Raw genomic sequence first — 10,223 nt, 5'->3', positions numbered from 1 at the left:
CTCATCACGTCTTTCTTTGTTCTTGGGGGAGGCAGATCTCTGATGGATTTTATCTTAGTTGGATCTAGCTCGATACCTCTCCTGCTTACGATGAAGCCCAAAAGTTTGCCCGACGGAACTCCGAAAGCACATTTGGCTGGGTTTAGCTTCAAGTCATACTTCCTTAGCCTCTCGAAGAATTTCCTCAAGTCTTGGATGTGATTATCCTGCGTCCTGGACTTGACTATCACGTCATCCACGTACACCTCTATTTCCTGATGCATCATGTCATGGAAAATGGCAGTCATGGCCCTCATGTAAGTAGCCCCAGCATTCTTCAAACCAAATGGCATGACCCGGTAACAGTAGGTGCCCCAAGGCGTGGTGAAGGCAGTTTTCTCGGCGTCCTCTTCATCCATCAATACCTGATGATACCCAGCATAACAATTTACAAAAGACTGTATCTCGTGTTTGGCGCAATTATCAACGAGGATGTGGATGTTGGGCAGTGGGAAATTATCTTTAGGACTTGCTCTGTTCAGATCTCGGTAATCTACACATACCCGAGTTTTCCCGTCCTTTTTCGGTACTGGAACCACATTTGCCAACCAAGTTGTATACTGGACTACCCGAATCACTCCCGTTTTCAATTGTTTGGTGATCTCCTCTTTAATCTTGTCACTGACCTCAGTTTTGAACTTTCGTTGCTTTTGTTGAACTGGAGGACAATCAGGATGAATCGGCAATTTATGAACCACTAGATCAACACCTAGACTTGGCATGTCATCATATGACCAAGTAAACACGTCTTTAAATTCAAAAAGAAGTTGAATTATCGCCTCTCGCGTTTTCTTGTCCGTGTGAATGCTTATTTTGGTCTCCCGGATTTCTTCCGGGGTTCCCAAATTTACCGGTTCAGTGTCATTCAGATTTGGCTTAGGTTTATTCTCGAAATATTCCAACTCTCGGTTTATTTCCCTAAAAGCCCCTTCCGCATCATATTCTGGTTCTGGGTTCATTAATTCGCAGTTAAATAGCTCATTGTGATCTGGGCGTGAAGTCCGCAAGCATGTCATATTTAAAGCCGCATTATTAGGACTAAAAAGAAAGATAAAAGGCAAAATAACAAAAATTAGAACAAAAGAAAGAATGGGAAAGCAATGATGATTTTTTTTATTTTCTTTGGAAAGTTGGAAGAGAACAATGTTTACAACTAGGGATTCAAGACAACAAAAAGAAGAAAATGTTCAAGTTATGTCCTGGAGATAACTTGTGACACAGGAAAGGTGGCAGGACAGGTCGACCCGGACTTCCGTCTAGTCGGGAATGGCGTGGCCTCCCAGTTTTGGAGTTTAGCGTTTGGCCCCATGTACATCATCTCAGCAGTGCTTGTGCCTTCACCTGGTTGAACCATGTGGACCTCGTAGAGCATTTCCCTCATTGCCCCACATATCTCCTCGATTTCCTCAGCTGTGAAGACCTCATCATCTTCTTCAACGTACCTTGGCCTGATGAAAGTTGCATATAAATCCGGCAATGGTTGAGGTAACTTCCAACCCTCATTTCTCCTTTTCTTTGCCCACTCTTCGTCTGCTGGAGTAGGTTTGAAACCTAGTCCAAAAGGTTTCTTGATGACTGGCAAAGTAATGGGTTCTGTTATTCCCTGAAGGGTTCGTCCAAGTCCCTTTCCTGGCCTAAATCCATGCCGGATCATCTCTTTGGCCACCATGACCGAGGCGTTAGACAAGAAAGGCTGGGGGCAGGGTATTCTCTCTTCGTGCCGCTCCGCCCGTACAATCTCAAAAGCTTGATAGACCGTATGTTCGCTCCCTTCTCTCGGTTCAAGGTACGGGATGGATGGGTCCCGATAAATGGCATGCTCATCTTCCCCATGGACCACGATCTTCTGGTCTTCGTACTCGAATTTCACCATCTGGTGAAGAGTGGAAGGCACGACTCCTGCCGCATGGATCCAAGGTCTGCCAAGGAGAAAATTGTAGGATGTGTCCATGTCGATCACCTGGAAGGTTACTCGAAATTCGACCGGTCCTATGACCAACAACAGGTCTATTTCTCCCATGGTATCTCTCTTGATGCCGTCGAAAGCTCTTACGCAGACATTGTTGGGTCGGATTCTTCCGGTCCCAATTTCCATCCTTTGTAGCGTGGAGAGCGGGCAAATGTCAACACCTGATCCCCCATCCAACATTACCCGCTTGACATAGTAGTCCTCGCATTTAACTGTTACTTGCAAAGCCTTGTTGTGTGTCGCTCCTTCCGGGGGTAAATCGTTCTTGCTGAAAGAGATTTGGTTGACGGCGAAGAATCTTTCTGTCATTCGCTCTAGTTGTTCCATCGAGGTTTCAGTTGGTACATATGCTTCATTCAGGGTTTTCAATAGGATCTTTTGATGCTCGGTCGACCTCATCAATAATGACAGCATGGATACTTGTTCAGGGTACTTGCGCAGCTGATCTATCACTTCGTAATCCGGCATTTTCATTTGTTGGAAAAACACTTCCGCTTCTTCAACACTCACGGGCTTCTTTGGCGGGAAGCGCCTTTGTATGGCGTTGTTCAGTTCTTGGGTATTTGAATACCTTCTGAAGAAAGTATTTTCTGGAAGTTCTCCCATGACCTCTTTACCTTTGTACATTACCAAAGTCTTTTGATAATTCCACGGCACTGTGGACGGGTTGGTCATTGGCTTTTGTGGCACGCGTTCGATAACTACTGGCTCATTCAGCCGAGGTGGTTGAATCGTCCCCCGGACCACATAGGCCCCTTTTGGCACGTACATAGGTTTTGTCTTTTTTATCCCGAAGTTCTGCGCCTTCTCAGCTCGACCTCGTGGTATGTAAAGAACTTCATTTTTTACAGGTACCACTTTCTTCTTTACCTTCTTTTCAGGCTTGTTCTTTATAGCCTTGACCTCTTCCCCCTTTTCTGGTTTCTGGTCCATTTCGGGCCTCTTCCCCGTGTCGACAATGGCAATTATAGCTTTCAAAGCAGAATCGAACTCTTTGTCTTCACAAATCATTCCGATCAGCGACCCATTATTGTGAGCAGGTAATGGATTGTTAGTTACGTTCGGGATTTCCTCGTCCCTTAGCACTATTTTCCCTTGCTCTATCAAATTTTCGACCACTCTTTTCAACGACCAGCAGTCATTTGTATCATGTCCCTCGGCCCCTGAATGATAGGCGCATCTGACTCCGGCTTTGTAAGAAGGTGATGTCGGGTTTTGCCTCGTTTGAGGGATTGGTTGTAAGAAACCCAACTGGACTAGCTTCGGGAACAAAGTAGAGTATTGTTCACCGATGGGCGTGAAAGTTCGCCTTCGAGGTGGATCCTGAGGGCGAAAGTTATTCTGCGGGGGTTGTGGGTTATAGTGGTTGCGGTAAGGAGGCTGATTTCTGGGAGGTGGAGCTGGGCCTCGGTTGGCTTGTTGTGGTGGATGGTTATAAGGTTGGGCATTCATGACCATATAAGGTTGATGAGCATATGCCAAATTTGAGTGGGGGTAGTAGTGTTGTGGGGCTCTTTCCGGAAAATGGGGCCTGGGATGACGATACTCCCTTGCTTCAGAGGCTGCCATAGTCGTTTCTTCCTTCTTCTTCCCCCTTGTCGTTCCTCCGGACCCGCTTTGGACGGCCTGGGAGGTCGCCCTTATGGCTGCTTGACTCAGAATCCTACCTGTTTTCAAACCATTTTCCACCATCTCTCCAATCTTGATCGCTTCCGCGAATGGCTTACCCATGGCTGACATCATGTTTTGGAAATAGTCAGACTCTTGAGCCTGGAGAAAGGTAGTGACCATTTCCACTTCATCCATGGGAGGTTTCACTCTCGACGCCTGTTCACGCCACTTAATAGCATACTCTCTGAAGCTTTCCGAAGGCTTCTTCTTTAAATTCGACAGAGAGTTTTGGTCTGGCGCAATGTCGATGTTATACTGGAATTGTTTTACAAAATCTCTGGCGAGATCATCCCATATATGCCATCGGGACATTTCCTGATCCATATACCATTCCGAAGCTATCCCTACTAGACTTTCCCCAAAATATGCCATTAGCAGTTCTTCTTTTCCGCCGGCTCCCCGCAATTGGTTGCAGTATTTCTTAAGATGTGCAATGGGGTCACCGTGCCCATCGTATTTCTCGAACTTGGGGGTCTTGAAACCCGTTGGCTGGTGCACGTGAGGGAACATGCACAGGTCGGCGTAAGAGACGCTCTTTTGTCCGCTCAATCCTTGCATATTCTTCAAACTTTGTTCAAGGCTTCTCATTCTCTTGGCAATCTCATTTTGTTCTGCAATTCTGGGGTTCTGATCCTGTCCCGGTGCAAGCTCGCACTGAGGCGGTAGAGGATTAGTGCTGGTAGCGAACCTGGTTGGTTCCATTGAGAACGATGGTGCTTGGAATGTAAAGGAGGATGAGTCAAAGCTTGGCTTGTATGTGGTAGGTTGTGCCGTAATCGGGCAAGGCGATGCAGTAAAGATGTTCATGCTTGCATCGGTGGCTGACATTCGGGGATGAGGCTAAGAAGGCGATCCAGCAGAGAAAGCTGAGGTGGCTGGGTACCCGAATGGGGTAGCAGGATAATTTATGGGGACATTAGACGTCCCACTTGACCTGGAGAATAATTCAGGGAATCCGGGGACGACACTTGGCGGCTCTTTCCCATTATTCCAATCGTCCAGCATTTCCAACATGCGGAGCCGTAGGATTCTATTTTCCTCTGCAGTTGCGGATTCAGGTGTGAGGACGGCTGAGATCGAGCTCTCCTCAGAAACAGGGATCGTTTGCAATGGAATTTCTGAAGACATTTCCACACTTCCTTTTGACCTGGTGAAGTAAGTGTGAGTACCGCTTCTGGCCTTAACAACAGGTAGTTGAACGCTCCTCCTTGACCTCGTGAAATATGAGTGCGAGGCCAGACTTTCACCAAACCAACCGTCTTTTCAAAAAACCCTGGAAATACTCAATGACAAACGCACGGTTAATTTGTAGCAAATAAACAGATAGTTAATCTCACGTTGGGCATGATGCACCTATACAGTTAAGTGGATTACTATATGTTTGCTACGAGAGCATGCGTCATTCCGGCATTTTTCCTCTTATTAGTTTTCCCCTTTTTTTCTCTTTTTTTTATTCTATTATTTTTTTTATTTTGCAGTAAAAGAAATGCGACCGGATCCGATGAGGATTGCCTACGTATCACGATGCCTACGTGAATCAGATCATTACGTAGTTCGAAAAATACAAATGATCGTAAAGGAAACAACCTCTTTATTGTTGAAAATGTTCTATTACAAACTACATTTGCAAAAGAAAAACGAACTTTGAAAATAAACCTAGATTCAAAAATAGACTACAAATCACCCGGATGGGAAAAACAAGCGAAAGATGCTAAGATACAGATTTGACCTATGAATGCATTATGGTTTTGAAAATTGGTGTCCGCGGGGCATCGTTCGGCCTTGCCGCGGTCCTAGGTGTGAGATCCCTCTCAAGTTGCTCCAGCTCGTGCATAGTCTGCTTGACATAACCCATTACTGCTGAGAGGACGGTAACGCTGGACATGTTCTCACATCGTAGACATCGTCTGGTGATGGCATGGGCAATGGCCTTGATCCTATCTCTGGTTTGCTTCTTCTCCACGAGTAGGCGTTTTATCTGATCGCTGCATGTCTTAAATACTTGAGCATCTTGTATATGCTGATGCTTCAGTCGCCGTACTTCCAACTTCATCTGGGCTATTGAGTCGTACCAGTATCTGCTCTCCATTTGGAAGTCCTCGGCCTGACTAGCTGCTTTGATCTCAAGTGCAGCCATCTCTCTCTTTACTTTAGCCACAGTCTTCTCGTGGTTGCCTTCCAATTGATTCAGGTACCGGCGATGCTCATCTGCTCTTGCATCCCACTGTGCCCTGAGCTCTGCTATGATGTTTTCAGATTCCTCCAAACCATCTTGCCATTCCCTGATTTCACCTTTTAGCCTTTTTATCAGCTGCTCGTCTGATCGACGCCTTGGTTGTTTATCCGCATCCACCCTTATCTGTTTGATCTGGGCTCTGAGCATTTCATTTTCTTGAATTAACCTGTTCCGCTTTCCTAGATCGGTAGCAACTTGCACGTTGTGTTCATATTTCAAGCTTTCCACTTGTTGCTTTAACCTGCTGATTTCGGCGCAATAGCCTCTTTCCTTTGCTAACCAATCCCACTGCCTTTGTGATGATTCGGTAAAATTCCAGATGTGGGGTCTCTTAGCCGGCCTTTCATGCTCGAATTCCCTTCTATACCATGCAAGGTAACCTGGTGCCGTCTCTCCTTTGGCTCGATCCCGTACGCGAGTATCTGATTTCAAATATTGACACTCACTCCAGATTTGGCGAATCTTTGCTTCTGGGAATTGTCCGTTAGGACTTATCTCAACTGCTTGAGCGCTAAGATCTTCCTCATGAGGTACTGTCTGGCATCTTCCGAACTGTCTCAAAACTCGGCAGGGTGCGTAAGGTTGAATGCTCTTAAGCCCCATCAGCAAGAAATGAGTTTTAGCTGCCGACATATATAAGATCTCATCAACAGGCAACCATCCCAACGTCCATTGTATTTGGCTGGCAGTAAGAGCTTGAAAGAACGAGGTCCATGCCAGGACTCCTTTAGGCAAAATGATCTCTTTGGTTCTCGTGTAAGATTCTTCTATGCGGGTCTTTTCCGGGGAACCATGGCTCAAAATCTCGGAATGATGGCAGAGGTGCTCGGTCATCCATATTTGTAGGAGCAAGTTACAACCTTCGAAGAAATTTTCCCCAGCTTTACAAACTGTAAGAGCTCGAAAGATGTCAGATACCACCATAGGTGCGAGAGTACTGTCACTTTGCGTGAGTAAAGTGCTGACGACCCCGGATATCTTCAGATCAATGTTTCCGTCTTTCCTTGGAAATACCAGAAGGCCTAGGAACATCACCATGAAAGCTACCCGTCTGTGCTTGTCCCACTTCTGACAAACTCCTTTGCTGCACAGTTTGTTGATTGGATTATTGAATACCCCCTCATGACCGTACCTATCATATATGAAGCATGGAGTACAAAATCCGGCTGCCAGATCCGGGTTGTGGACTGTTCTAGGTATCTTCAATGAATCTAGGAACCGATGTACCGTGACGACTCTTGGGGCGACCAAGTATTTTTCCTTCAAAGGAAGTTCAGTATTCCCGATGTATCCGGCCATTTCTTCCAAAGTCGGGGTGAGTTCAAAATCAGAGAAATGGAAAACATTGTGCGCCGAGTCCCAATAGGTAACCAAAGCTCTTATGATATCTCCCCGAGGCTGGATTTCTAATAAACCCACAAGACCTTTCAGATATTTCTTAACCTCATTTTGTCCTTCAACACCTAGATCATTCCACCATAGCCGTAACTTGACAGGGATTTTGGTCATTATTGAAAAATGTTCATTTTGCATCGTGCTCATCCTGCACATTTATTAAGGTGATTTTAACAAAACGAACTGACTCAATTTTTTTTTTTTTTTTTACAGAGGAGATCAAGTTTTGAACACGGCCTTTAAACACTTCGGGGACGAAGATTTTAAGGCTGTGTGGGTCTACTGGATAAAAATGCTAAACAAGACCCAAAGGTGGCTATTTATGCAAAGTCAGCCTTCCGGCGTCCCTTTCGGGAACATTCGGCTATTTATGACAAGACAGCGTCACCCGATTTATTTACGACTCTTTTTTTTTTTAAGTTTGAAACGCATTTTTTATTTATTTATTGATTTTGGCTATTTTAGTAAAAATGGGGGGGGTTGAACCCGACGAGGGTTTCCTACGTATCTCACATCCGGTGAGAATCAAACCGGCGTAGTTCGGGCTATCGTGAATAGAGAAAACCAAATAAACCTAAAAATCAAGAATACGTATTTTTATTATTTTTTTTTGAAAAGAGATAAAGATTAAAGAAAATATTTATTACTAATTATTTTTTGGGGAATATTTGGACTATTAGTCTGAATTTATAAAAGGGGTACTACAAAAGAAATAACATTTTTTTTTGAATTATGAATTTCCGTTTTTTTTTTACTTTTAAATAAATACCTTTTTTTTCTTTTTGATTTTGGAAATGATAAAAAAGAAAATTTGTATTTTTTTTAATTCAAACTAAGAAGACAAATTTTGTTTTTATTCTTTTTTTTTAGAGAAATTCCGGCGAGGTTTTGACACTACTTGGACATTGGTTTTATTTTTCCAAAATAAGTAATTATCTCCCTACGCTGCTATTTTCCCTCTCTTTTTTTTAGAAACCGGTCAGCATGCGGAACCGAAGCAAATAAATGCGCAAAACAAATAGGATGCAGCAGGGTGGTCTTTTCATTTAGGTTGCCTGTCCTAGACGGACCCAACCCCTGTGTTGAGTCCCCTAAGTCAAATGCAACATGATGCAGATAAGCGTTCCTACTAGGGATCCAGCATGAAGTCAAGTTATTCTAGGTTCGTAACCTGGGCATTTGTTCTAGACTGTGTACCCGAGCGGACAACTCGAGTCGAGGAGGGGGCTACGTACCGGGGACCCGCGAGATCGTCCGGCTTTGTAACTTGTCCGACCTCTTTCTTATTTCATGTATAGACACTAACAGAATAGGGAGTCTCGACCAGCGAGCTTATCCCCGGAGGTAAGAAGAGAAGGGTTTCGGCACAGTTTATATACAGTTCAGATAATATCAAAGCGGTAAAAGACAACATTCAGCACGTTATATCGAAACATGTAATAAATATCAGATATTAAAGCCAAATATAACAATTATTCTAAGCTCGAATTCTTGAACCCTGAACCAGTGGTTCTGGGTTTTAGTCCCCAGCAGAGTCGCCAGAGCTGTCACACCTCCTTTTTGCGCGCCCGCCCCCGAAGGGTTAAATGCGCGAGGGGAGTTTTTCCAATTTAAGTGACAATATTCGAAATGGGATTATTTATTTAATTCAGAGTCGCCACTTGGGAAAGGTTTGGTTTTTGGTGTCCCAAGTCACCGGTTTATCTTGAATCCCAAATCGAGGAAATTTTCGACTTTTCCGAGTGAAGTCTGCGAACCAGAAATTCTAAGTAAGGAATTCTGTTGACCCGAGGGAAGGTGTTAGGCACCCTCGAATCCCGTGGTTCTAGCACGGTCGCTTAAATTGTTATAATGGCTAATTATCTGATTTAAATACATGTTATGACTTGCGTGCTTCTATTAAGTTTAAACCGCTTTTATTATTATTTATTATTTTTTTTATAGAATTGCAACGTCGTGAAAATGCATCTCGAACCACGTCACAATCAATGCAGCCGTGGTCGTCGACACATTTTGACTCCGTTGAGATTTGGATTTGGGTCACATCAATGTGCACCCGTGTTTAAGAAGGTTAAATTATTAAGTCGCGCCTAAAGAGTCTAGCGCGTTATTATTTTTGTGGAAGGCCATGAAATTCACTAAAACGGCCTATCCCGAATCCTAAAATTTATTGTGGTTATTTATTGAGAGCCCCGCAATTTTGCGTTTTATTTGGCGAGGCTTGTCTCTATTTTAGAAAGGATATCCTAAGGTGGCTACATTTCTAATACGTTTGTCTCTAAAACTAAAAAAATACATGCTAATTTAATTATATGCTTTCGCCTAATCCGGATTTTTACGGTTAATTATTTACAAGGTAAAAAAATGTACTTCAATGAAAAAATGCTTTAATTTGACAAAAGAAATCCGTTTATTCTAACGAAATACAACACTTAATCCGAATAAACACCTTTAAGTCGAATTTAGATTAACTTGCTTAAACAGGGTTAATAGAATTCCTTATTTAAAGAAAACTATCGATGATATTCGAAACTAGTCCTATAAACTGCCTAAAGAAATCGAAATTGGTGATTCAAAACTGTATTATATTTGGCTGGATTTACAGTCGTTTGCCCCTACCTATTCAAACATAACCGGAAGAAGAGTTGAATTAACAATTCTATCAAAATGATAGCACATTCTATAAATTATATGACTGCATCACGTGTACTGCCAACAAACATGTCGCAGTTTTAGGCTAGAATATTTTCAATTAAGTACAAACTTATTAATGTGTTTTCCATTGGACTACAAATGACATAATTTATGCAACTTTAACAATATTCACAAAGCTATAAGTGAAGCAGCAGAATGATTTAACAATTCTTCAGATCTTTCAATTCATGCCTCTCATGGTTACATCAGTATGAAATG

This window comes from Nicotiana tabacum, chromosome 7 (genome assembly GCF_000715075.1).
Source record: "Nicotiana tabacum cultivar K326 chromosome 7, ASM71507v2, whole genome shotgun sequence".
Classification (NCBI taxonomy): Eukaryota; Viridiplantae; Streptophyta; class Magnoliopsida; order Solanales; family Solanaceae; genus Nicotiana; species Nicotiana tabacum.
Note: the sequence above shows the minus strand (reverse complement) of the source record.